Source organism: Protopterus annectens, chromosome 12.part0, assembly GCF_019279795.1.
Source record: "Protopterus annectens isolate FY-2018-M chromosome 12.part0, PAN1.0, whole genome shotgun sequence".
NCBI classification, from domain to species: domain Eukaryota; kingdom Metazoa; phylum Chordata; order Ceratodontiformes; family Protopteridae; genus Protopterus; species Protopterus annectens.
Window position 1 is genome coordinate 225,105,647 of NC_056746.1, and position 17,023 is coordinate 225,122,669.

The 17,023-nt window shown below is 38.7% G+C and overlaps 1 protein-coding gene across 1 annotated transcript in view; it reads left to right on the top strand.

Annotated features, from left to right (window-relative positions):
* Nucleotides 1-4,575: 4,575 nt before the first annotated feature.
* Nucleotides 4,576-17,023, top strand: part of IFT140 (intraflagellar transport 140) — a 3,212,973-nt gene continuing 3,200,525 nt past the window's right edge. The window contains exon 1 of the mRNA XM_044089294.1: nucleotides 4,576-4,731. The gene's annotated coding sequence lies outside the window, so the exon portion shown is untranslated. The remainder of the gene's footprint in view (nucleotides 4,732-17,023) is intronic.

The following is a 17,023-nucleotide window of genomic DNA, read 5'->3' on the forward strand; positions in this document are numbered from 1 at the left end:
CTGCTGATCAGTTTCCTAATGAATTTCTAAAAATTTTTGCCCCATCTATTACTTACCCCATATCAATCTTGATTAACTAATCAATTGCTGAACACTATGTCCCACATCTGTGGAAAATATCCCACACCATCCCACTCCACAAAAGAGGACCTTCCAAAGACATAACAAACTTCTAACTTATATCCATTCCTCCCCCTATCTAAAATCTTAGAAAAATGCATCCACAAACAACTCTTTAACCACTTCCTCAGCAACAATCTCTTATCCAATTCACAACACGGCTTCAGACCTAAACATAGTACTTCTACTGCTGCAATCACTTTTCTAACACCATTCACCATCATCTAATCGAAGGCCAGGTATTCTCCTCCATCTTTCTTGACATGTCAAAAGCCTTTGATACTGTTTCCCATCAACTTCTACTTAACAAACTCGCATCCTCTGGCCTTGACTCATCATCTCTGTCCTGGTTCCTCAGCTATTTTTTCAATCGGCAGCAAGCCACCAAATGGAAAAACACCCCCCTCCTCCCCATTTCTGTGAGGATGCTCCAAAGTTCTATACATGGCCCACTTCTCTTTATCTTATTCAGAAATGACCTCTACTCAGCATACAACCAAGCCACCATTGTCCAATACGCTGATGATGCTACCCTTATATGCTCTGTCCCCTCACCCTTAGATCTCCAATATGCAGTCATCTTTCCAAAACATAGAAAAGTAGCTGTCTGAACATCAATTAATTCTAAACCACAATATGACCAAATTAATAATCTTCAAAAATAAAAAATCCAAACCATCTCAGTCTTTTCTATCAATCCTCTCCTCAAACGGAACCAAAATTGTCCCCACAACTCATACTAAACTTCTAGGAGTAACTATTAATGAGAATCTAACTTTTGATAAACACGCCTTCTTAACAATCAAAAACGTTCACATCAAGCTTGGCACCTTATACAGAGCCAGGCCATACCTTACCCACAACACCAGGCTGGCCACTGCCCGATCTCACCTACTTTGTCCCCTCCTCTATGAATCTTATATTCTCACTAACCTTCGCAAATCTGACCTAAATAATCTAGAATCATGTTATAACAAAATTGCTAAATTTGCCACAAATGCCCCACACAGGACACACCACTGTACTGTGTTCTCTCAGCTAAACTAGCTAGAACTCCCCAACCTTTTAGCTCTCAAACAACTTACTATGGTCCACAAGTTAATTCACCAACCCATGAACTGGCCTATTCTCTCCAATCTTGTCCAACCTCATCACAATCCCAGGCCCCTCAGGTAAACTAACACTCAAGGTCACCCACTCCCACAACTATTAAGGTAACTGTCTTTATTCCACTAAAATTACCAAACTTTGGAATACCCTCCTTCAGATCATCACAAAAAATCCTCAACTTCATGCATTCAAACAACTACTACATAACTCCCTAGCTAATCATTGGCTTTGCTCCTGTCATTCCCACACTAAATCCTCTTATTCCCCATTCCAATATCTCTCCACTCTACAATGATCCACATCCTCGTACTACAACTTCTTTCTGATCTCTGTTATTAAACCTTGGTACCTATCTTGCCACTTCTCAAAATGCTGTTTGGCACCTCTGTTTTTACACTGTGTCCAAATTTGTATACGCCTGGACTCTGCAGTTCAAGACTGCATTGCCTACAACTGCTTGCTTGGCTTTCTAAGTTATTAATTACGTTATTTGTTTTATACCATATGATTATTTACTAGTCTGTTCTCATGTTGGTATTTGTCTTGTAAACATTAATATGTAAAGATTGTTTCTGTTTACTGGAGCTTTTCTCCCCGGGCCTCTGTTGAAAATTGGCTACTAGCCCAGTCGGACTAATTTGCGGTTAACAAATGTAATAAATAAATAAATGAAACAACAGAGACAACTCAGACTGCACAAGAATGAGCTTTTATTTGGGAAAAAGTGAAGCAGTGTATTGTTTGTCTACTTGCAAATGTGGCTACTTGTGCAAACATTCATTTATTAGCAAAAGTATTACACATTAACTGCATCTTGTTCTTAGCCAGTGAAGAAGGAATACATTGCCAAACAACATACATCTCAGCTGTCTAGATTTTTATTGAATGTCCATATTTTTGCCTTATATTTAGGTCTATTCCTCATAAAATATGTGGCTTTCTGGCAAATCACTGAGGACTGAAGTCACTAAATAATGACATACATTTTGAGTTTAAGACTTCATATCCTTCAGAAAATGTATGCAAATACAAATTATTTTATTCTAGCAGCTTTCCAAGTTTATAAGAGAAATATTTAAAACATGTCCCTATTTTGGGCTTTTGTCTCACCATTATTTTAAGCTATGTTCATATTTCTAGTGCTAAGAAGATGAGAGGTATGCCAAACAAACAGCACTCCGCAATTATTGGAAATACCTGCTCTGCAAAAGCATTAAGAGGTCTGCCACTGGTGCTAGCATACAAATACATTCCATTACCGATGTTGCTTTGGTACAGGAATACACTGTAACATCTGAAGTGCTGGCAAAATTAAATCAATAAAAGTTGTGAACCTTATTAAGTATATAGATACATACAGTTGAAACTAAAATGGATTACATTAAAAAAGTATGAGAACATTTCATTAAAACAAATAGGGAGTGCTGACATGACATCTTACATTTCATTAGAGTGAAATATTTAAGTTTATTAACGTGTTCAATGACTGTTAGAATAAAAGTTTATCTCCTTTTTCAATCTGCATTTTTATTGAAGTGGTATTTTTCTGTGAAAAGACCTATTAGTTGCTAGGTCAAATGCCATAAAAACTTAAAAAAGAAAGAAAGAAAAATAGGCGGGAGCATTAGTTTGCTCTTAGTAATGCTGCTGAATTACTTTTTATAAGACAAAATACACTCGCGCGTCCTTGTTGCTGATTTACCGGCAAGCGTTGTCATGGAAACTGTAAATAAAGGAGTTGAATCTGCTGTGTGCTAAGTGGATCGCTGCACTGAACTGGCGGCATTTAAACTTTTAAAGATTTTTATTTAACTGTAAATTCACCTAAAATTGTAATAAAATACACAGCTTGTGTAATGCAAACCAAGAGAAACACGCCTAAAAGAAATAGCGAGTGCTTTAGCCTTGCATCTCATTGCAGAAGTTGTCAGCCTGAAGTATCTGTGTTGTTTCTCCTGTTTTCCCATTATTCTGGACATGTTTTAATTATCGACATCTTTCAGCTTGTTTGGATAGTGAGTGTTTTTTTTTTTACCTTAAGTGTATCCTTGCCTTTGCCTAGTCCTCATAATTTTTTTAAGATTTTCTAGTAAAATAAATGAGAGTTAGCATAAGTCAGTAATTCCACTTGTTGCAATTATATACTTATAATTGTTCCGAAAATTCACATAGACGCAAAGCTTGTCATCCGTGCTGCTGCTGTTTCATCGGCAAACACTGATGTTGTAGTATGGATATGGCAATAGTAAATTAACCTTATTTTATCATCTGTGGCTATAGCTGCTGTCTGATTTGTAGTGACACAATTTAAACTTTTAGAGCCTTTTCACTATACATCTGCCAATGTTTGCAAAGACCTACATTAAAATAAAGTATTATTTAACACAAAACAGTGGACCCGGTTTATTGGAATAAATAATGACCACTTCCCTTCTACATTTAGAAGGCAGGAGTCTGTAAATTAAATGCAAGACAATCGTTCAGTATTTGTTTTAATAAAGTGTTCAGCTTTCTTTTTTCTTTATACAAGCTGCCTTTTCATACTGCACTGAACGGGAACATCCAGGTAACATAACACTCAAAACAAGAAAATTGGAAGATCGTAATATTTCAGTTTATGCAGAAACTGGCAGAGTAGAAAGCAGTCAACACTTGAGAGTAAAGCGATGTAAGAGTAACGTTGCAATCCCAAGGATGAGTTCACACTGGGAGCTAAAAGTAAAATGTAACTGTGGAATTACAGGATATTCAGAGTAAAATGACACTATGGGTGGGAATTTACATGACATCATTAAAGTGGGTGTTATCTGGTCAGCTTGAACAACCCGAATTTTAAACATTGGGATTGTCCCTTTAAAATATCATAGTTGTACCATTCGGGCGTACTTTTCGTATTCTTTAAGTGACGAGCAGGATTCCCAATTTGTTTTTATTTGAATTTTCATACAGCAGAGAAAAAACACTGCAATACGAAGGATACGACAATGGAGGACGCACAAAATAATTAAAAAGGCGGATATTTCCATTAGCGTTACCTTGCAAAATAAATAACGCCCAGCTTCCCCATAGCCAATAATACCCCACGCACTGTGGATTACCCGTTCTTCTGTGGTCACGTTTACACTCTTTTGCGGGGTGTCTAAGGTTGAAATCAATAGTAGAGATTCAGGAAGTATTTGTCAACACCCAATACGATGGAAGCCTGCATGCCACTTTGGAGTCAAGCTTTCCATCTCCATCTATGATTGGGCGATTGCTTCATCAACTCCACTATTGCCTCGGCATCCCTTCCCACGCATTCTAGCCAGTAGCCAATCACAAGGTTTGTTTGTATCTTTGAGGTATAGCCTATGTTTTAGCAGTATGATAGATACTGTATGAATGCTCGCGCCAAGTGTTTTGTTTTCTGGTGCTGTTTTTACAATTCTGGAGACTAGATCTTCAAATGGGAAAATAAAAGGAGTGGGTAGGTAGCGAACAGAGTGTTTATTAAAAAATGAGGTAAGTGCAGTGTAATAATGGAGTTTGTTCATCATGAACAGTTCATGACATGCTGAGGACGTCTGCGGGCTTGTTTCTATGGTTTCTACTTCTTGGCAGTATATACACTAAATAATGAAGGAAGTCGTTTTGCTGAATTTGTGTATATAATATATCAGTTGGTGACGCTTTTTAAAACATACTTGGTGTGGTAGTTGAAGAGAGACATAACAATAAAACTGAACAGGTTTTGTGGATTGGGCAACAGTGTTAACTGGAAGAGTGCAAAGTGAACAGTAGAGCATAATTGATACAGGTGTATGCGGGGTGTCTTTTATTTTTATTCATCGGGTGAGTGTCATTCACATGGAATGGTTTCTTGAGATTTAACAATATGAAAATGGGGTCCGGTAAAACCAAGTAGTTAAATGAAAGCTATTAATCGATTCTATGGGGGCTTGTACCAATTTTCAACCCTTTCATACAGCAAAACAGAACTGAGAAGTCGACTGTAAATGGTGATGGTTTATGTACGTCTCTTAGTACTTTGAACTCTACTCCATCATAAGCGCTTGATATCCATTGTGCGTGTATTGACAAGGAAATGTTAAATACTGGTGAGTGGGCTGAACGAGTAATTGTATCCGATGTGTGGCAAAGAGCACTCGACCCTGTTTTTTAAGAAAAATCTTGAATTAATGATGATAACCGCAGGTTGAAGGATAGTGGGATCTTGAAAGCGGAGATTGAGGTATGATGTATAACACAGCATCTGCATGTGCGACTGGAAGGAAAGGGGGCTCAGAATAAAGTTATCGGATTCACTGGCAGTCCTGAATATTGCGATTTTGCATATATTTGATAGGGAACTGTAAAATTGTCAGCCTGGTAGACTTATTTTCTTTGTGAAAATCAGAGGTGTGCGGACGTTAACTGATCACTTGGCGATACATATAGTTTAGTTTTCCCTTATGATTGCAGGTTGTGATAGCTCACCACTGCGTGTGTGATTGAAACGCTTGATCTGATAATGAGTTAATTTATGAAACTGTTATGCCCTTGTGAATGTTGGTGCATAGATTAGTTTACGTTTTTCATGCTTTTTGTATTGTCATTTAAGCGCGATTACTATTTATGGACCATAAATAGTAATCGCGCTTAAATGACAATAAATTATGTTGTACGCACGTTCCCGTCATTTTATTACTAGATTTTGCAGGAGTAATGCAGAAGTTTGTGTGCTTTGTTTTGGACACGTTATCTCGTCAGGCTGATAGTGAAGTTTGTTTGGTGTTCATGGGGCAATTTTATTTTATTTTTTTAATTTTTCGAGAATGCAAACGGCAACTAGGTATGACGCTACCAATGATGTTAGAAATGTACTTCTGAATGTGTGAACTTCCGACTACCTTTGGCTTTATTGACATTTTTGTCAGCTCATGGTTTTGTAGCTGTTGTAAAACATTGTTTGACAGTTGTTTGTACGATAATTAGATTTGGCTTTTAGTTGTCTGTTATGTATTTGACATGACATCCACCTTTGTTGTTCCCGAGTATCTTGCAGAAAAAGACGAGTTAAGAGTCTTAAGTGTTCCTTTTGCATTTTGTAAAATTATAGACCTGCGGGGCATAGTGGTGATGTCTTTCACCCCCGTATAAGAAAGTTACATGTATATGTCGAGGCATAACTTTGGACTTGTGAAGTGCTTGCTGTTGAAACCGCAGTTTGCTTTAAAGGGACAAGTAGCTGCATGTTTTTAGCTTTTGCATTTGTGAAATATCTCATAAGAAAATGCTGAGCCAGGATACATGAAAAACAAGTGTTGTAATACGTATATAGCGTGTTTCCATAATGGGTCCTTTTCCGTTATCGGGCAACAGTCCTAATGTGCTACTCTTGTTGACGATATGGTAATTCCATGTCAATGCAGCCAAAGCCACCGTTCTAAATGCCCATTTCTTAGGGCGGTCTCACTTGCCGGTGGCTGAATTGTTCTTTTACTCTCCCCAATCAAACCCATTCAAAATAAACAGCACCCAAAGGCGACAGGTTCCTTATATTGAGTTGGCTGTCGTGTCCGAAACGTTATATTGCACTTGGCTGCCGTTGGTCTTTTCGTAACCAGTACCAGATACTCCTTAAGTACAAGCAGTAAGACCTGTACGAAATGCACAAGTCAGCAGAGAAATGTACAAAAAAAAAATGTTGATTGAAACAGCCAAGCTCCCTGGATACAGCTATGGGTAAATCTGACACTCTTACTTAATCGTGATTTAGGCCTCAGTGCATTCTTGGCTGGGTTATAAAACTTACCTTATAGTCAGATGTCACATTGTTTTTCCATTTTCCGGGCAACAGTCCTAATGTGCTACTCTGCTGGACGATTCGTCCTCGTTTTCTGTTTAACATTGCACATTTGACGTGACACACATCCACTTGCACTTACTGGTTGGTTTAGAAAAGTCCAAGTGGATGTAAGACACCCACTTTGCACATGTCATGGTGTGAAACAAACTGTATAGTACAGCATGTAACACAATAGATCCATTTTATAAAGCTATCTTACTTGCACTTTTGTAAAACAACCAGTAACTGCAAGACGATGTGTCTATCACGTCAAATATACGACGTTAAAAAGAAAAAGACGAATCGTCAAGAAGACGATTATTATTATTTATTATTATCATCATTATTGAGTACAATGCCCCAATTGGAATGTACCTGGCTAGACATCTCCAGCAGCTGGGGAGACCACAGAGGTACCTAACCAAGAGGATTACTGGCCTCAAACAGTTGCCCTATGCAGTATGATTGAAAAAGCTAAGTCTGTTCTCTGTTGCATACGGCTTTCTCAGAGGCGATCTCTGTCTAACATACAGAGCCATGTCCAACCCAGAATTGTTGAACATGCTCCATCTTAGCAAAACCAAATCTACTCGAGCTACACACTGTAGGGATATAAACCTCAACACAACAATGAATAGAACATGCTGGAGGGATAGATTCCCTTCGCAGAGACTTCCCTTACTATGGAACAGGGTCCTGATCTACATAAGACAGGGCCCCTCACTATAACTCTTCTAGGGGAACCTTGATGAGTGGCTGGGTTAACAGAAAGTTCACACCAGGGATCACACCAACAGCACTACTAGATAGGGGCCAAGGGTACTAGCTGCTAGTACAAGGGTCTAAAGGGGCGGTGAATACCGCACAACGTGGCTGGGCTAATATATGCCTTTGGGCAGATAAGCCCAGTACCAACCTATGAACCTATAAGAGTAGCGCATTAGGACTGTTGCCCCGATAACGGAAAAGTACTCCATAATGTATATTAGGAGGTGCTGTTATGTACTGGGGGTCTGTTGCTATTGCGCTTCAGTAATTGTTCACCACTTTGTCCAGATCAGCGTTTTCTCTCCAGTGTTAAAAAGCATGTGCATCAAGATGCAGCTATTTTTAATGTGGTGATGCTAATGCTATCCCGCTAAGGTAACAAAGAAGCAGACAAACCTAAAGTTTATATTGCTGTCAATGTTGAGGTTGGAGTGCTGACACTTTTTGCAGACCCATTGATTGTGGTGCGTATTGAATAGTGCTGGCTTGGTTTATCATCTGGCAAATTGGTTTATTTTAGTTATAATGTTGCTATGCTGGACTACTGAACATATTTTCATTCAACAGTAGCAACTTTCTTGCTTGTCGAAATGTTTATAAACAAGCAATCTGGGGGTTCTATATATGAACTTTTTGAAATGCAGCAAACTGATGACATAGCAATCAAAGTTCAGAGCGCAGGGGAGACCCCTGCTCATACCAAATGTAACACAAAATGGGGGGCCTGAAACGAAAGTGTTTTGGAGAGACTTGTAGAGGAGAATCTAGGAAGTCTTAAGAACTTTGTTTGAAATCTCTATGAGCTTGCGTTCTAAAGTTATGCCCAGTTGAGCAGAAGGTGTTTTTTGGAGTTGGGGACATTTCCTTGTGGCTGCTGAGTCCAACCCCGGAGAGTCGGAGAGAAGTGCAGAGAAGCAGAGAGAAACGCAGTAACGCTTTTGATCATCGGAAGGAATGTGGTTAGTTTATCTCCGAAATTCTTACTAAACGCCACGGATCCATGGTGAAGAGAAAGAAGGCTATCTCTGCTCCTGAGGGACAGCAAAATGGGTACTCATATGTTTCAAAAACACACTTTTTTAATCGGGTTTGTTTAGGGAGAGCTCGGAGCTGCTGAAATCGATCATGTCGTTTCGGCTTCTTGCAGAGCGTTAAATATGAAGCTGTTTTACTTTGGGTTATTTGCCTTTTGTTGTAATGTAACGTTCTTATAATGATAGGAACTAAAACAGAAGACGTTGTAAATCTGTAATGTGAAGGTTTTGAGTTTTCATGGAGAGGGTCCCGGAGTTAAAAATGGATTTTGGGGATTTGAAACAAACAACGGCGACCATATTGAAAATAATTTTTTTGAAAAGATTAACTTACAAAACCTCAAAAAAAAGTTGAAATTAAGTGCTTTACAACGTGCTATAAACGTTAGTTTCAGTGCAGCAAGCAGACACGTTGTCTAGAGCTAGAAGTTTTTCTATTTTCTGAAAAGAAAAGTAATTACTAGGTTTAAAATGTAAAGTGTTTGATTCCTTTATAACTTCCTAGCAGCTGCACATCCGAGGGATATGTGCTTCTCACACAGAGATGTTAAAATTCTATAAGTTTCTGTTTACCCTGGGAACTGAAGTTAGGTGACAGAGTGATGTCCTCTAAGATAACCCAGCAGTAATTAAGAACTCTCTCAGGGAGAGACTATGCATTTTATATCTTGTCTTGGATCTAGAAACATCCACTCAGCACTTCTGCCTATGTGTCGTCTGTAAATAAGACTTGGGGCATAGTACAGGCAGTCGCTGCATTTTTGAGTCTGTCCTTAAGTCAAATTTATATGCAAGTCGAAACACACTTACATGGAGCATTCTACTGTATTGCAATACAGTACAGTACAGTAGAGTGTTCCATACAAAAAAAAAATGTTAAACTTGACTCTCTTTAAGCTTCACTTCACATTTCTGTACAAGCATCACCCATGAATGTTTTCTACTCTGTCCTGAACTTTCAGACCTCTGCCAGACCTATTATCATCTAGACCCTAGTGAGCCGCAATGCCATTTGCCCATTCTACTCTACTCTACAGTACAGTAACTGCTTCAATACTGTGTACTGCACAAGCCAGCAGTCTTGACCAATCAGATTGCCAACACAGCGATCTCTTAACCAATTGGATTTCTTGTTCTCTGTGAAGGCGGAAGTAACAGCTCTAACAAGACATATGAACAGCTTCATGGATGGGGAAAAGGAAAGTATAACAGAATTCTTCATTTTAATGTAAGATTTGAGCAACTTTTAAAGAGTTTTATTTATTTTCATGTTATTTCCAACATTGCAGCAGCCTGTTCTTATCTATGGGTCATCTGTAAGTCAGATGTCTGTAACTTAGGGACTGCCTGTATCTCTTTTAAATATAGATAGGAATATAGTAATGATTAGTTTAGATGTTTTCTGTACTTACTTGAGACTGCCCTGCAATGTTGTTTTAAAATATTTCCTGTGATTTTGAACTCTGAAGTAACTGTGTTGATTGAGTATTGTCTTGTTCTTTTATTATTAAATACATTTATCTTTGTGGATGATATTTGTGAGACATATTTAAGCTTTTAGAACACTTGCATATGTATTTGGTGACATTGTACAGACCACTCCTAATAGCCTGGTGCTTTGCTAAAACTACCATTTGGATAATAGTAACATTACATAGTAGGGTTTGTCACCCTTTGTAAGGGCCTTATAGTAACTGATAAGTAGGGGTTGATGGCAGTGATAACTACCTTATAGTCTGGGCAGAAGGGGGCATAGCGAGTAAACATGTTGCAGCCTTCCCCAGGAGTGTATGTGTGTTTCTTTTTAAATCAATTCTCTGTGTGTATGTGCACTGCTTGGGCAGGGACACAAAGCACTGGTTGGACAGTGAGAGTGCTGGAGCTCTTGGCTTGACCCCTCATCTGAGATCTTAACCCTATAGCTGTGCCAGTGGGGAGTATTGTTTGGGGATCTGGAGACAGAGGAAGAAAGCAGCCCCAGACTGACTGTGGTCTCTGTGTGCTCTTAAGGTAAATTATACTTTTCTGTGTGTGTGTACTTGCAATCCTCCCATTCTGTACGTCCCTCACTGTTGCCAGTGGTTAGGATTGAGGCTCCTTAATTACTGGGCCAGTCCAGGGGCATCACAGAGTACTGTATCAAATGTTTAAGTCAGATCTAGGCAGGCAGTATGCACCATTTTCCCGTCATATGTTTCCTTAATGACCTTTTTAAAGAAGTCCACCAGATTCAATAAGCATGATCTTCTTTTGACAAAGCCAAACTGGGATGGATCCAGTGACTGGAGGTCTATGTCCTTGTTGATAATTTCCATGATAATTCTTTCCATGGCTTTGCAAATAAGAGTAGTTAGGCTGTTGGGTCTGTAGTTTCCAGGATCTGTTGAAAGTCCTCCCTTATGAAGTGGATTGACTGTTGCAGTCCTCCATTCACGTGGCACAAAGCTTATTTTAAGGCTATAGTTAAATAATGACTCCAGGGGTTCTGATAATTCATATTTTAGACTGTTGAGGAGGCAGCCAGAGATGTTATCGGTGCTCATTGAGGCTGTTCTTGGCTTAAGTGAGTGCAGCCAGTACATGCTCCATAGTTACAGTTGAAGGGGTTATACTTGAGGGTATTTTTGAGGGGATGAGTGGGGGGTAAAGCTGGATTTGAATTTGTCCTCCAACGTGTTCATTGTATTGCCAGGCTCATGTAATGTGGCACTTAGCACATTGCTGTTTGCTGCCCTTGAAGTTTCTGACATAGCTGTAGAAGGTCTGTCACCTGGGAGGCTATCTTAATCTCAAAGTTGGCGTTGTTTAACCTAATTAGCTCTCCTAGTTGCCTATTTACTTTGAAAGAGTTTCTGTCTTTAATGGAATTATTCTTCCTGTTTTTTGCCATAATGTTTTATCCTTTTATTGTATATCCTATACTTCTGGTAGGTACAGTAGCCACTATGCAACTGTGGACTTTTTCCTTGTATAGAATTTTTGAGAGCAATTTAGCATAGGCTACTCTGTTCTCTGGGTTTGGAGGGGTATTACATTTTGACAGTCTGTCACTTAATATAAGGTAATTTACATTGGAATAGTTCCGGTTACTAGTTTTAATGGGATTACAGAGTTGATTTTGATTTCGTAGGAGACAGCTTCATGGTTGGACCTTACCAGGGTGGTTGAGATATTGGGAGTGGGGAGTACAGTGTTCTCCCCTGTTTGTACGCATGACGTCCAGTATGTTGAAGCTTCTGGTAGCCGTATTCACTGTTTGGTTAAAGGTGTAAACACAATGTCCAGGAATCTCTGTGCCTGTAGATTTGAGGCCGTGTAGGATTTCCACTCTGTAGAGGAGTAATTAAAGTCTCCCATGAGTAGGGTATTAGGTTGGATGGTAAGTGTCTCCAGTGGGTCTAAGTATGTATTGTGAGCTTCTTGGGCCATGGAGGGTGACCTATAGCTGGCTAGGATATTGTACAGGATTTTGATTATGGTGATCTGCACATGAAATTACTCCAGCACATCATCCTATTTGACCACTCTAGAGGTATGTTTGTTATTGATACTCCTACTCCTTTAGCCCTTTTATGTGCAGCTACTGGTCTAAACTTGTGGAAGTCAATGAAACCTTGCACTGCCTTGGTACTCTCTGCCACTTTAAACCACATCTCAGTAACTGCACAGATGTCTATATTCTCAAGTGTGAGGAGGGCTTGGAGGGAGTGTTTGGAGGCAGTGTATTTTTTTGTTTAGGTTTCTGACATTGAGCAGTAACACCTTAATGTTCAGTTGTTGATTTTTCTGTGTTGGTAGGTTTGTTAATATGGCCTTGCCTAAAAAAATGTACAACAGCGGTAGATACAATTTTAGCCAGTATTCAAAAGCCTAGAGGAGAGAGGTGCACACCATCTTTGGCATAGCAATGTAGTCTGTTAACCATGTCCTTCCAAGCTGGCAAATATTGGATCCCTTAGAATGACACAAGAAAGACTGCTACTTGTGGAGATCAGTCATTTTTTTTTTATTCATATTGTGGTATCATCCTCGGTGATGGTAATATGGAACTCTGTGCTAGGGTCATACCAACCTGAGACTCATGGTCTGAAAGCTCCATAATGTCTCTTTTCTTATATTCCAGGGAGGTACATCTCAGGTCATTTATACCTACATGGACTATGATGAAATCATAATGGTACCTTTGGTGTAATGACTTGTGCATGTGTGATTTGGTGGATTGTGGCTCCAGATAAGCAACTAATAGTTACCTTTTCCTTATTCTTCGAGGGGCATCATAACATCTTAAAATAGTCTCCTGTGATGAGAATCCGGGGAAGTGTGTTTGCTTGCCTTAGGAGCTTAGTGTTTGGGACTCCGCTGAGAGTGACCGTATATGTGTTGTTAGGTGGCATTTTTTCTGAGTTTCTTTGAGTTTACTGAGGCATAGCTTTGACAGTGGGTGGTCTAGGTGATCTTTGTTTAGGAGGATTTCTATAAAATGCATCAGCATACATTAGTCTATGTGAGGTGTGCATGGTTTTGACAACTTGATGTGCATTTCTATGCGACAGTTTAGCCTCCAGTGTCATTGTTTAAGTACACCTCTCACATTCCGTGTCTTCTTCTTTGAGGATTAAGTGGTTGTCAGTAAACATTGGACAATTGCTACATTGTCTCAAGATGCCCATATACACCAAGCCGGTTACAGAGAAGTTAGGAAATTGCATATCCGTATTGTCCAGTCCTTTGATGTGGGAGCGATAATTGGGTGGTATATCGGAGTTAGAAGGTTATAAGGGTGCTTTATTGGAGCAGATTATGCTAAACAGTACTAAATTCTACTAACTTTAATGTTTACACAATAGTGAATTCAGCTAAATCTGTAGCTATTGTCACTCGACTCCCAACTAGATGCTCTAAGCTTGTCATTGCACAAGGTATTTGCACTATATTTTTGCTTTACAGAGCATAGTTTTATGAACTGTTATTTTGTAGGCATTTGCTACTAAACAGGGCACTGCTGACCCATGCTATTGTGCAAAATTTATAGCAGCAAAAGAAAAAAAAAAACAGTAACTAATGAGCCCTTTGGCCAAAATGACCGACTATACTGTGAGTCATTTTTTGTAACTTCCAGCTCATATAGACCAGGCAAACACCTCCTGCAACAAGATGAATAAATCCAGTCCTTCTAATGCAAAAACACAGTAGATGAAGCCCACAAGTGCAGTGCTTCCACAAACTACACTAGCTGGAAATCCCTTAACTGACAGCAATTTCAAAACAGTCTTACAGCAGTAACTGTGAGAAAAAACATGTTAAATGCACACACAATAGCAGGAAACAGTAGCAATCACTCAAGATAACTTTTGTGAGATTTAGCATTCAAAGGTACTTTTCCTGGATCGTACTAGAAACAAGTGAAACACTTCTGGAATGCAGGCTAGGACTCCAAGCTTTGCTGAGCGCCTCCAAAATGAGCAAGAAACGATATGTAGTAAAGGAGGTTTACTCGAGTAATACTGGTTTGCTGGGTGGATACTCAGTATCATGGATCTATGGAACGATGGGTGGGGATAATGTATAAATAGGTTATACAACAGTCAATAGAAATGGAAGGGAGAGGGAGGGACTTTGGAAATAAGAAAATCATAAGGGGTGGAAGCCAGAAACTCAGCCTTACTATAAAACCATAGCAAAAGAGTGGCAGGGTTTGGAAGAGCAAGCAGGGTAGCTAGAGAGGCTTACAATCACATAAATATTTGAGCTCTTTCAGAAACATGAGCTTCATGTGTTAGTGGGGGATGGGGCATACCCTGAATGCAACTTTAAACAGGTAAACGATTAGCAGAATATAAAAGAGCTGAAGCACAAACTGGAGCAGAGACAGTTCTCTCACTGTTGACCTTCTACAAGTATGCTCCACTTAACGTCTGGGATGGGTTTTATCCCATAGAATGTTAAGGGGTACAGACATTAAGAGAACACTTTGTATTCTGCTTCTCTTAATGTCCATCTGTATAACAGCTGATTGCATTTACATCCGCTTTTTGTGGTTGGACGTTGTGCACAAGTGTACACATCTGTATTACAGTTTAAAGCACCAGACTATGTAGACATTTACCATTAACGCTGTTTATGGGGAAAAATGCAATAATAGATGACTGAGGCTCAAATTCTTGCAGGAGTACACAGCTGTGAATTAAACTGCATGACTATGAGCCTGCAGGATTTAAGTTAAAAACGGATAACTTTTGTAAGTAATTCTATTTGTGGAAATACACGTGCAGAATAAAGCAGAAACACAGTTTTCCCTCAATTGTTCAAAAATACAAGAATAAGGTCCCAGAACAAACTTAAAACATAACAGAAAAGTACAAAGTAGTAGTATCACACAGGTCATGAAGTACAACTCAAATATACAAGCAGAAATTAAATAATTAAAATAATTTTGAACTTTTGTGGCTAAATATTGGTTGGTTTCGGTCAAATTTTTCCTCTGGTCCTTCTTTGTTCTTCCTGCTTGGCACGTAAAGCCTTAATAAATAACTTTCTGTAACTAGGCTTCCCCTGATGAGTGGAGCTTTGCCAGTTCCCTATCACAGAATGTCAGAGGAGGGAATTCTGAGCTTTGGAAAGCTGCTTGTGTGGGTTTGTGCAGACACAGAACACATATGCCACTGAGGCAGTGTGATATTCAAACATCTACTGTTACAGGTTAGTATTTACTTGCGCAACTGAACTTTTTCAGTTTTACTGCAGTTTTTCTAGGCTAAGGCTGAAAATTGCTATGATGGCTTAGTGGTTAACTACTGTGACTGTGATGTACAGGGTCCTGAGTTTGAGCCTTGCAGAAGCTGTTTATTACTTCTGTGATGGCTTAGTGGTTAACTCCTGTGACAATGGTGTATAGGGTCCTGGGTTTGAGACCTGCATGGCTGTTTATTTTGGTGGGAGGGTGGCCTAATGCTTAAGGTGTTTGCCTTACAAACACAAGGTGCAGGGTTTGAGTCTCACAAGGGATAATTGGCTAGGTTTAAAATGGCTCGCAAGGGCAGTTAGCTTAGTACTAATCTATGAATCTAAAAATTGGTCCTTTAGTTGCAGTCCACTACCCCAGTAAGAAAGTTGATAAGCTAAATAAATAAAAATAACATAAATTAACTAAGCTGAAATGCATCCAATGGGTTGTTATACTAAGTACAGTCTTAATTCGCATAATATCGGTAATGCATTGGTAGCACAAACTACTTATTGATATTATTTACTAATCATCATCATTTAGTGAAGTATCATATCAAATTATCATTATGCTATCTGCAATGTAGACATTCCTTGTGAACTATCTTAGATGTGCACTTGCATTAGTTTTCATACACAGCAAACTTTATTTTTTTCTATTGCTCACAGCTAAAAACAACAACAAGAAAGCGTTGGTGCCACAATACATATGAGGCAGGCTTCTTCTCAAATTTCGCAGTATTTATTAGCGAACAAAACTTAAGACAGATAAAAACAAATAAACGTAAAACACCCCTGGCGTTTTCCGTTCGAAACAGTGTCCGAACTTCTTCAGACAAACAAACACTGACATTTCCAAGGTACATTTTTAAAAAATAATTCATTGAAACGTCATTACGTTATTCAGTCAATTAAAAAATTAACTAACTATTAAAGGTGTAATGTCCCATTCTGATAACATACTCTCAAATCATTGTTTCTAATGTACGTTATTTCTACATCTTGAATTAAAAATACACAGTGTTTATTATAAGCCTCATTCATATCCACTTTTTATAAAATCATTGAAAACTTAGTGTTCTCTTTATATAATTTCCCCTTTCCAACTAGTGGATATAAACACGTCTCGTGTATCCGAAATATATTAATATAGAGATGTCGCTGCCTTAGTTAAGGCTAAAACTCGCTCGCGCTGGCTGAACTCCTATCCAAGTGATTAAAATAAGTTAAACACTACTGTAAGCCTATGGTTAATACTCACAAAAAAGGTGAACCATGGACTGTTCTAAGTTGACAGAAAATTGTTATCAAAGCCTCTCCCTATTATAACCATTGGCTACATCCCTTCTTTTTATTATTGTAAATCTAATAGTATTGTTTTTTACTCTACATTCAAACAGGAAGTTATATTAAATTATAAATGGTCTACTTATTGATAATT